Genomic DNA, 12,327 nt, shown 5'->3' with positions numbered 1-12,327 from the left:
CCTCCACAAAGACCAAGAAAAATTCCACAGACGCCACATTAAATTTATCATCTGATTCTCAACAAGGCATTATGCTCTATGAGGCTCACTTTTTTCATCTGTAAAATGGGCATAATATACCTGTGTTAAGTTGCTTCAATTGTGTCCGACCCTTTGCAACCCTATGGACTGTAGCCTGCCAGGCTCCTCTGTCCATGGGATTCTCTAAGCACGAACACTGGAGTGGGTTGCCATGCCCTCCTCCAGGGGAATCTTTCCAACCTAGGGATCGAACCCGCATCTCTGACATCTTCTGCATTAGCAAGGAGGTTCTTTATCACTAGTGCCACCTGGGAAACCCATAATTTATGTCCTTTGCTAAATAGAGCAGGCCACCTCATTACTCATGAATGTACATAAAACATTCTGGGAAAAGCTCAAAGTCTTTTACAAGCATTAGGCCATGAATCTTTCTGAAGTGGACTGTTAATTAGGTGTCATTATGCTTTGTTTAATGGATGGAAAGCCCGAGGCTCGGGAACACAATACCACATAATAGCTAACTTAGAAATCTAGCCTAGGCTTTAAACATCAGGCTGAGAGATCGGGGGGGGGGGGGGGGGGGGGGGGGGGGGGGAGTCGGGGTAGGGATCTGAAAGGGAATTCACTCTGCTCCAGTTCTTTATCAAGAAACTGCATCACTACAAAGTTCTCTCCTGTCACTGGCTGCCCTGCCCCTCCTACTTCCTCATGTAGTCCAGGAATGGGGAAATGGGTGGGAGAGTTGGAATTCCCTACTGAACATATAATGCTTTTCCCACTTCCAGAAAGGTTCATGAACCCTAGACCAGGTACTAAAGACAAATTTAGTTTCATAGAACTCGTTACAACCCCTCCACATTTTGTTACTGATCTCTGGAAGCTTTTCCTACCAGACATCCAACAAAATAAAAGGAGGCTGTACACATTTATCAAGAACATCAGTTCAGTTCAGTTCAGTCACTTAGTTGTGTCCGACTCTTTGCGACCCCATGAATCGCATCATGCCAGGCCTCCCTGTCCATCACAAACTCCCAGAGTCTCCTCAAACTCACGCCCATCGAGTCGGTTATGCCATCCAGCCATCTCATCCTCTGTCGTCCTCTTCTCCTCCTGCCCTCAATCTTTCCCAGCATCAGGGTCTTTTCCAACGAGTCAACTCTTCACATGAGGTGGCCAAAGTATTGGAGTTTCAGCTTCAGCATCGTCTCCGCAAATAAACCTGTCAGGCTACTCCAGCTTCACTATCTGACCTACAACTGGGTACATGGCATGGCCTCAAGAACTCCAGATAAACCTTATGTCTTCACCCAAAACAGATACCGTGGATCCAAAAGGTCAAAAAAGAGGTAATGGAAACTTTATATAGCCAGTGAGTTTTTACAAATTATTATTTTGTACCTGCTGACAATGATTAATGGAAACTAGAAATCCTTTAATCCCAGAGTGGTATTTTGAAAATTATTTCCTGAGAAAACAATTCCCAAATGGGAAAAAGATAAAGCAACCCTATTTACTTAAAGACAAACAAAAAATATGTCCAACAATTGGGGAGTGGTTCAAAAATACCATTGCATATTAACAAGACAATTTGGAGTTACATAAAGGGCTGCACACAATGCTCCTTTGGTTAATTATTTTCTAGAAAGTTGCTAAAGATTTGTAGAAAGTCAAATGATGATAAAGATGATGGAGAGGGGAGTTTATAAAGATTCTCTCTGGAACAGTTTTGGGGTCATTTTAAATCTCTTTTTTGTAAGTTTCAGTATTGTTCACAATTTTTTAACAATGAACATATAAAATTCTACAGAATGACTTCTTTTTAAGGATGGCAGGGAGAGTCCAGCGCGCACACTGTGAGCTGGGGAATGCTACTGGCAGGCAGAGCTCCATCCTTAATCTGGGGGAGCAAAGCGGGACGTGTCACCAGTTGAGTTTCAAAAACCTTCAGCTATGATTCCAGAATCTATGAACAAGAATTCTTTATTGCACGGCTTCTGTAATTGGCTTAAATATGTGACAAATAAGCTGAATATCATTTTAAAAAGGTAAAAAGCATTCATACCTAAAACTTACATATCTAACAGCACTCAAAACTCAGTTAAATTGTTTTCTTTTTCTTTGCATGCTTAAAGGGTCAAGCATTTTTATTACTCAAGGCAGGAAAATAAAATAGAAAGCCAACTGCCTTCTGTGAAACAAAAATAATCCCAATGGTAAAAACTAACTTTACTGCATGCTTAAATTGTATTTGCAGAATAATAAATACTGAAATCACTAGTATGTAGGGAAAAAAACACACAATTTAACTTTGGGGTAGTCATGTGGAAATCTCACAAGTTGTGGCTGAAACTTAATATTGGGAGATACCTGAGGACATGACCGCTTCTAAAGAAAGAGCTAACAGAAAAACACTATTAGGACTCTATTCGGGATAAAGAGAAGAGACACTACAAGTTTTCCCTGTTGAATCAGGCAAGGATTTTGCAAAAGCAAAAGGTTAAAGGAGTAGGACACTGGACTGAGCTCTACGTCGTACGCCTTCCACGCAGCACGTGACGACGTGAGGCTTTCCGTTCTGACATTCTATAGCTAAGCATTTCCAAAGCTCTCAACATAAAAAAACAAATGGCTTGTAGTTACCAAAGGAAAAATGAAATATTGCTGAAATCCAAAGAAATCTTCCTCTTTTAGAAACATAAAACCTACAGAACTAGAAACCTAGCTTGCACACACTTCCCTTCCTCTTCCAAAGCTACTCTCCTTAGCTATAAAAATCAAGACAATCACGACACTATGCTAAGAAATATATGGGTGAAAAACAACTAATAATAAGTAAAATTAATGCTGTCCTCTCAATGTTTTCAATCAGGATTACTTCTAAATAATATACTTGGGAACACTTAAATTGAATACTGTATGGCTTCAGTCTATTCAGCCAAAGAGAAGTGAAAGTATAATCAAGAATTTAGTGAATATACAAAACTGTTTGTTAATCAGCTATATCCTGCTACAAAATAAAAAGTTTAAAAAAATAAAAAATATAATAGATTAAAAAAGAATTTAGTGAATATAGACTATTGGATACAACTTGGATAATTATGACAATATACATGTGTGTGTGTGTGTGTGTGTGTGTGTGTATTTTAACTGTCAAGTGTTGACCATTATCTGAAAAATCCACCTGATACAGTGATCTAGTATTCATTAGACATGCGCTCTTAACCTGGGAGAGTTCACATTTCAGCTAAGAAGACAAAAAGAAGAACTTATGTGAATTACTCAGCACATTAAAAAAAAGGTATGCTGCTTGGAAAACGATGTTGCAATGTCTTCAAAGGCTCTGTTTAAAAAAAGGGAAGGACACCTGTGGAAATACAGAGGGAGGAATGACACCGAAGGTATTCCCCTTGGCCAAGCTTTAGTTCACAATGCTACCCAGTGAGTTCCAGCTGAGTGTTTCCTAACCATCCTATCCTTCGCTGTCATCCTTCAGAATGATTGCTGTATCTGCTCCACCGTAGCAACTGACAGCACTGGTTTTTCTGGAGTCCCAGTGCATAGACGCCATCATGAGAGTATAGAGCTTTGCTTTTTCTACACAGATAAGGTGGTGTGTGATCAACACTCTTCCTACTTCAGTGGAAGCTAACTCTTGCATCACTCCTCTATGCATAACCAGAAAATCATGTTGGTATTGTCAAGCTACTGAGATAGAAAGCTGGAAGATCACACTGCATTAAGGGAGCCTAAAGGATGTCTCAGCCGGTAAAACAGGATTGGGAAAGTTGTGATCATCTGTGAGGAGCAGGGTAAGTCCGTCATCCCTGCTCATCCAAGCCAGAAACAGGAGATCGGTGTCCATTCCAAGAAAAGGCATGAGCTCTGAAATGGGAAGAGAGGATGTTGCTGTTGATAAGGCAACTATGTGATAAATGCCTCCAGAAGGAAACATGACAATTTCCACTGGAGACCACATGATCACCAGTGACACCAGGCTCATCTTCCAGGTTAAAATATTAGACTTATAGAGGCTGAGCTTCACTGAAAGGTGTAACACTCAGAGGACAAGGTGACATAATGAGTCCTCCCAGACAAAGCCAATTGGAAAAGCAGGAACCAGGGTTCTATGACCAGTAAGCTATTACTCTACTCAAGTTAGGGCTGGAGAGGGGTTTTGCTTCCTAGGACCACTGGAATCAACTGGCAGGAAATCCTTCGAGTGGTATAAGGAGTGAGGGGCCTAAACTGGGCTGGGTGAGAAAATACACCCAGGCTGGTTAGAAAAATGTTTACTGGGACTTCCCTGGCAGTCCAGTGGTTAGGACTCCGTGCTTCCAATGCAGGGGGCCCGGGTTTGATCCCTGGTCAGGGAACTAGGATCCCACATGCCATATGGTGCACCCAAAAAGTAAAAAAATTAAATCAAATTAAAAATAAAAGAAAATGCTTAGCCTGGGTAAAGGTAGGAAAAATAGCAGCACACTGCCGTGGCTAAACCACACTAGTCCCTCGGCAGGGGTGGTTAAGAAAGCTACACTTGAGGCACTAAGAGCAGAGTAAACAAACCTTCTGCTTTCTCTCCCACCTTAGAGTCCAATAAAATGACAATTGAGGGACAAACCCACAAGGATGGGGAGAATGAGAAAAGAGGCAATAGTAAAAATACTTTGGTGGGGTGAAGGGAAGCCAAGGTCCACCCTGATTTATACCATGGAATATGAAAATGCTAAATTGTTGCTGTTCAGTCTCTCAGTCGTGTCCGACTCTTTGCGGCCCCATGGACTGCAGCAGACCAAGCTTCCATGTCCTTTACTATCTCCCAGAGTTTGGTCAAACTCATGTCCACTGAGTCGGTGATCCCATATAACCATCCCATCCTCTGTCATCCCCTTCTCCTCCTGCCCTCAATCTTTCCCAGCATCAGGGTCTTTTCCAATGAGTCGGCTCTCCCGATCAGGTGGCCAAAGTATTGGAGCTTCAGCATCAGTCCTTCCAGCGAATATTCAGAGTTGATTTCCTTTAGGATTGGCTGGTTTGATCTCCTTGCAATCTAAATAAGTCAAGACAATGGCACCCCCTGTAGGGGGAGGGGTGATCGAAAATGAAAATTGAAAGCCTCCTAAGGAAGCAATTAGGTCTCCCAGGTCTCAGCCAGTCTGAGCAGTTAAATGATTGCCCCTTCTCCACCCCAGCAAAAAAACACCTGGAGTTTCTTCCCTGCCTCTTCCCCCAGAGGAGTTACATGAACATATAACTACCCACAAAGAGGGCAGAAAAGAGAAGGTCTCTGTATTGGAGCATGTCAACCACAGCTCGGGTGTTTTAATACCATGGCGGGGTTACATGAACATGCAGATGCTGAGACAATCAGCCTTCTTCTCCACCTAGGTCCCAGATCCCTGACAGCCAGGCTCTTCCCATCAGCCAGGAAAAAGACTGCAAGAGCTTTTTCTGAGCACCCTCACCAGCCCAAGAGGTGCTAACATCAGAGTTTCCCCAAATCACCCAATAGTGAATTTCCCAGTCAAAAAACCCACTACATCTTTAGCTTTTTAATCCCCCACTTAGATATGAGTAGACAACGTAGGATATCAGAAATACATGGAAAGTCTCTAACACAAAAGGTAAAGACCTAAACAGACAATAGCAACCTGGGGAAACTGAGTCTGTGCAGGAAGGAAAAATCTTTAAAAAAAAACAAAAAACCAAACTCCTCAGAAAGACAAGACACTGAAATCATAAAAGAAAATCAAGAAAGAAAGAAATACAAAAGCCACACACAAATACGTATGTATATATATTCAGGAAACAAAAAGGTTTTAATTTTAAATATTTAAAACGTTACACTCATGAAAAACTCAGTGGAAGGAGTTCATGATAATATTGAGAAAATCTCCCCCGAAATAGAAATAAAAAATAAAAAGACAGATAAGAGTAAAGAAAAGGTAAGAAAATATCTAGTATCCAGCCCAAAATATCTAGTATCTGAACAATAAGTTCTGAAAGTGAAATCACAGAGAAAAAGTAATGATCAATAAGAAAACTCAAGAAAAGTTCCCAAATTGAAAGACACAGATTTCAGGACTGGAAGAACCCAGAACAATGGGTGTAAACAGATCCATATTGTAGCACACATCATGAAAAGCTCATGATTATGGAGGCCAAGAGAAAATTCTACAAACTTCCAGAAAGGAATTCTATAAACTTCCTTCAGAAGAAGGAAACAGCAGGTGTATAGAAAGGTTACAGACAAAATTAAGGAATCAGAACAATTTTACAATTAAGGAATCTGAATTTCTCAAGAGCAACACCACAATCCAGAAGGGGATGATGAGACAATGCCTTCAAATCTTCCATCCTATAAGTCTGCAGTCAGATAAACTGTCAGTTGACAGTGGTAAACATATTTTCAGCACTTGCTATAAAATGAATAGACAAAACACAAATCAATAAACTAAATAGAAAAAAATACACATTCTGTGCAGCCTTCACCAGGAAATTTATTGAGGATAGACTACACCAAAACAAATGAGTCTACAGAGATGAGACAGGCATATGCCACAGATAAGAGGAGAACTGATACAGGAGAGAAACGGTGGGGATTCCCAGGATGATAACAAAGGGGGTCCTCAGGGTGACATCTGCGCCCACACGTAGAAGGCGGCCAGTCCAGAACAGAGCAAGCCAGGAGGCTCAGGGACACCTTCTTCAAAGAAAATGCAAGACAGAATACCTGATGCATCTGAGGGAAGAATCTGAAAACTATCCAAAAGCTTTGCGTAAAATTAATAATGAGCACATAAAAAGCTAAGCCAGTGAACAAACAAAGCAATTACTGACTCCAAAGAAAATAAGTTGTACTTGGCTTGGCTATGAATATTGATCTAATTACTGTTTAACTATTGCAAGGATAGGAAAATAAGGAAGCTGTGGTTAGATGGGGGGGTCAGAGGGAAAAAGAGAACCAAGTCATCATCTTCCACAGCGGGAAGTGAACAGATAAAGCTTCAGACTGAAAAATGCAACTACAAGTATCATCTATAAGGAATAAATATCAAAATAACCAGCTCAGAGAATCACAAGTGTTTATTTCTGGAGAGGGAAAAATGTAACTTGGATTAAAAGTTTAAAACTAAAAAGAAAGAGGAGAATATAACAAAACAAAAAACATAGTGGCTTCTGTACCCTTTTATTATTTGCTTATGTTTTGTTTCCCTAATAATTTGTTTGGGGAAATTCCAGCCTTGTTTCACCTAAACAAAAGAAAATATCATTTTCTACATCTAGACCATGCAGCTGTGGTCATTGGAGCTCTGAACAGTCAGACTTAGTGGGAAAGTTAATAGTTATAATCCAATCCAAGAAGGACTGGCTGAGCCAGAGCAGAGATGCAAAGGCAAGTCTGGGTGGAGGCATGCTTGTAGGTGAAGGCAACTGCTATGCCTCGCTCCTCTGGGATTCTTTTCAACAAAGCTAGTCTCATGGCATAATCTCCTGTGACAGGATAATTTTAGAACTGCCAGGGAACATGGACCAATTGCACTCCTTTCTAGCAGACTCCAGTTAATCCAACCAAGGCAGCTAGCCTTCACAGTGATTGATCTGGGTTCAACGCCAGTTGCTCCACTTTGCCTGAGCAGACTGGATAAAAGAACATAGTAAGGGCTCTGATACAGGCAGTCCCATCATCAACAGCATCTATGCACCAAGCTGGGAGTCAACAGCCGTGTCAACCACGTGGACTATCCCTGCCCTGAACAAGAAAACGATTCTCTCCAAGGGTGGAGTCCCAGGGAGCAGGGGAGTGGGGTGGAAGCCAAGGAGTTGGAAAAGCTGGGATGGGGGAGGGAGGCACCAACCAGGCCAACCTGGGGGAACCTGGAGGTAGAGATATGCCTGGAGCGCAAGGCTCAGGCTGCCAGCACTCTGCACACACAGAGGAAGGTCTCTACTAGCAATTCTTCCCCAAGCAAAAAGTGGGCAGACACAGCCACAAAGCCACCAGCCATCCTGTCCAGGGTCAACTTAGGAAGCAAAGATCTCCTTTTTCTTGAGATTCACTATTTGATAAAACACAGACTCTACCCTTGAGTGACTAGCTGCTGACAAAATACGAGGACTATTTTGATACACAATAAGCAAGGAACAGGTTGACAGTGCTAGAGCATATATTAATATTCTTTTTTTTCCCCCTATTTGGGAAGATGTGAAAATTTTAGTTCAAGAACCTGTGTGTGGCGAACCAGAGGTTTGCCAATCAAACAACACTGATTCGCACGTGTTTGCAATGCTTGGCCTATACAGTTCTACAAACCAGAAGGTACACACCCTCTGGGAAGAATCAAGATCATTAGCATAAATGCAGTAAGCATGGAGATCTGACAAAAGAATATACTGATCAGATTAACTGGAGTTTGGGGAAAGTACAGCTTTTCCCTAAACAATGAGAATGCACCTAAACAAACAAAAAAATTCAAATACTCAAGAAGGAGACTGTTATACACATTTTCTATTCTCCATATAAATCATGATACTCCATGCGATTCTCAACAACTAAGCTACCAGTGTCACAAACCAACCTGTTAAATCCTAAACTTACTTGGGAAACCTACTGGTTTGTTGGGAGTGTTTCCTCCTTTCTAGCTCTTTAGGGAAGAATTATCTAGGAAAAAAAGTGAATTCTCAGAATTTCCTAAGAGGAAAAAAAATGGGCATTCACTGGAAAAACACAGGGTACACACTCAGAACACTTAACTTTTGGATAAGCTTCAAACCCACTTAGCTACCAGTCATCCTGTTGTTCTAACTTAACACTGAGACCTACCCTTCTAATCAAGTCTTCCAGTTTCCAAAGAATGGCAACAGATGAGACTGTTTCCGAATCTGATACACAGCAACTTGTTCTTCCATGGAGGAAAAAAAAAATCAAACCAAAAGGAAATTTAGGATCCGAAGGAAAGAGCACACCCCCGAGTCAAGGCCCTAGTTTTCCCAACACATGTATTCACCGACTCCCTGCTATCAAGATTCAAACATAGTTTCCCAGATTTAAAAGTGTGAGGCTGGTGGGGAGAGGCACTCAGACACATGCAACCGTGGAAAGTCTGTCGATCCTGCCAACTCTCGCACCAAGACTTCGCTGCTGCCCAAGAAGAGAGGAGAAATGAAGTTCGCGGCGCGGCTGGGAAGTGAACCCAACGCTGAATTTGCTTCAGGGCCTCGGTCCCGAGACTCTAAAGGAGAAGGGGCGGGCACTCCTCGGGAGAAGCTAGCGCCGGAGGCCGGGGGACGGAGAGACTGCGGCCGCCGAAAGGCGCGACCACGCCGGGACGCGCACCTGTCCCTCCGGAGCCCGCAGGGGACGCGGGTCCTCACCTGGGGCGGCGCGCTCCAGCTCACGGCCGCGCGGGGTAGAGAAAATCCTTCCTGGTTCCACAAGAGTCAGCCTCTGGGCTGGTGGAACCCTCCTGTCGCCGCACGCATCCCCACCCAGCCTTCCCCGCCCCGAGTGGCGCAGGCCCAGGGCCGCCCCCGCCGGCCCGCAGCGCCCTTACCTGGCTGGAGCGCGCCTGCTTCGCGGAGCCGGGAACACTGGAGTCCGCCGGAGCCGCCGAGTCCCGCGTCTGGAGCCCCGCCCCCCAGCTCGCCCCGCCCCCCAGCTCGCCCCGCCCCCCAGCTCGCCCCGCCCCCTCCCCGCTCGCCCCGCCCAAGCCGGCCCGGCGACCGCCGGGCCCGCGAGGGCTCCGCCTCCAGCTCGCTGAGGCCGGCGGCGACCTGCTTCCACTGCTCTGCTGCGGTTCTGAGACTGGAGGTGGGAGTGCGTCGTTTATGCGTTCCGGCTCCCGGGACCCAGCGGGAGTTTCGGGGAAGTCGCGGGAATGTCCCTAGTGTTTCCTGGACGCAGGAACCTCCTCCTTCTGCCCCCCCAGCCGCCCCGCGAGGACACGGACACCCCTGGCCCCGAGCAGTGCCACCTGTGGGTGACCGGGGACTCTATCGGAACTAAGGAGCGCACCTCCCCTTCCGCTAAATGGTGGCGAGCCAGGTGGTAACGCAGTGAGGTGGAGCGAAGCAGCCAGTTTTACCAAAAGAATAAGTCTTTTTCTGTCCAACCTGAAGCACCAGAGCGCATCTGATACACTTACAGGCCACGTGGTGTGTGTGTGCGCGCGCGCGCGCTCGCTCAGTGGTTCAGCCCTTTCTGACTCTGCGACCCCATGAAACTATCATAACCTTGTTAATCGACTATGCTCCAGCATAAAATAATTTTTTTTTAAGTCCACCATATTATGTAGGGTAAAAGACACAGAGAACTTAAAGCACCTACCTAATGTCACCCAACAACAAATTGAAAGGCTGAAATTCAAATCGCTGTAGTCTGCCTCCTGATTTTGAGCGCTAAACCACAGCTCTCCTGGCTTACCAAATTTCAGTGTCCACCATGTCTCATGATCTGTTAGAGGCCAGAGAAATACAAGAACTCTGCCCTCCAGAAGCTTTTAGTATAATGGGGCGAAAGGGACATTCAGTCATCAATAAGCCATTGCATGTGCAAGAAGCGTCCTGACTTAAATACAGTAGGGTGATGGAATTGAGTGTGGGGAGGGGAAGACCACAGATCTAGTTGTCCCCGAGGCTTCCCGAAGGAGGGGACAGTGGAGCTGGGAGCTGAACGATCGGCCAGGTAGTCAGCCTGAAGATGAAGCAGAGGGAAAGTCATGTTCATTAATCCTGTTTCTACCTCATGTTTGTTGGAGACCTAAAAGCATGCCTTCCTATATATTATCTCTCTTTTGATCCTACAGTAACCCTGAGAAGTCTGACAAAGTTCCATTTAACAGAAAAAAAAAATCTAATGATTAATGATTGCCTAAGAGGGAGGGGCGATGGGAAGAGGGCACAGATTTGAACCAAGGCTGTCTGATTCCAGAACCTCTTTCGCTCAGGTGAGGGTCTTGAGTATGATGTCTCAGAATGAACATGGTAAAAATTTCTCTTTCGTGATCTTGCCTCTTCGCAGCCCCAGTCTCTTCTGCCTCCTGTAGACTGGTTAAAGAATTTCCCCCAGGGCAGATGTTCTTTGAGGGAGCAGAGGTCAGGAACCTTCTGAAAGTATGCAAAATGTATGTGTGCAAATTATAGTTATGTAATTTTGGTAATAAAGCTGACTTTCTCCCAAAAAAAATGCTCACATATATATGTATAAGGGAGAGGACTTAGAATTTTCATCAAATTGATCCAAAAAAGGTAAAATTCACTGTCTTAAGAGTTTAACAGATACTTTTGGTGATTAAAAGAACTGATTTTCAGCTCACTTTCCCTGGGCTAGGGAGGCAAGTCTGGTGACTCCTATTTTTGACTTGGACTTCATAACATAAAGTTTATGAAGGTTGATGGGAAGGGAAGCAAATCCTGATCCTCACATAACACCTTCATAAACCGCTTCCCTTCTTAGAAGAGAAAGCCTGTATTGTCGCTCTGTTCTCAAGGAAACCAGAGACTGGTCTGTAAACAAAACATCTAGGTATATATAACTCTTTATTGGTGATAATTAGTTTCCATAGCATTATACCATTTCCTGAAGAAAGCATTCTTTATATTACTAGTTAGGCAGCGTAAGTAGGTGATTAACACTATGTCATCCCCAAAGCCAGTGGAGAGTGCTGTCGTTGGTTTGCAGCAGTGTTTTTAGAGACAGTGTCAGAAAGAGAGCTTCAGCTACATTAATGAAAGCGTGTGAAACTGAACTCAGGATGTGGTAGACTTAAAAATTTAACCTGTGCTATTTCTTATGTGCAATGGGCAGTAGCTTTAATAAAAAACAGCAGACATGTTATGTATGGCTGAATCCCTTCGCTGCTCACCTGAAACTATCACATCATTGGTTGTTAATCAGCTATACCCCAATACAAAATAAAAAAAATTTAGAGAAAGATATAGCTACAGTTTATGTCAGAGTGTTCTGCCTACGTTTTCCTCTAACGGTGTTATAATATCCAGCCTTAGATTTAGGTTTTTAATCCATTTTGAGTTTCTCTTTGTGTATGGTGTTAGGGAGTGTTCTAGTTTCATCTTCTTATTAATATATGTAAACTCTACAATGGCATATATGGAAAAAGAATATAAAGGAGAGTGGATACATGTGTATGTATAACTGATTCACTTTGCTGTACACCTGAGACTAACACAACGTTGTGAATGAACTATACTCCAATAAAAATTTTAAAAGAAAAGAAAATAGTATACAAGGTTAGGCTCATATAACTCAAACTTTTAGGTTGGGCCTCTTCAGAAGAAGGAATCTGG

The 12,327-nt window shown here is 43.5% G+C and overlaps 1 protein-coding gene across 2 annotated transcripts in view; it reads right to left on the bottom strand.

Annotated features, from left to right (window-relative positions):
* The window catches only part of TEC (tec protein tyrosine kinase), a 150,238-nt gene extending 140,599 nt beyond the window's left edge, over positions 1 to 9,639 (bottom strand). Inside the window, exon 1 of one of the 2 annotated variants that reach the window (XM_065914512.1) lies at positions 9,576 to 9,639. The gene's annotated coding sequence lies outside the window, so the exon portion shown is untranslated. Of the gene's footprint in view, positions 1 to 9,396; positions 9,455 to 9,575 lie in introns of those variants that run through there. The other variant, XM_065914513.1, reaches the window with a different exon arrangement.
* Between the last annotated feature and the right edge of the window lie 2,688 nt (positions 9,640 to 12,327).

The sequence above is a fragment of the Muntiacus reevesi genome, chromosome 22, assembly GCF_963930625.1.
Source record: "Muntiacus reevesi chromosome 22, mMunRee1.1, whole genome shotgun sequence".
Classification (NCBI taxonomy): Eukaryota; Metazoa; Chordata; class Mammalia; order Artiodactyla; family Cervidae; genus Muntiacus; species Muntiacus reevesi.
This window is presented reverse-complemented; position numbering and strand designations above follow the sequence as displayed.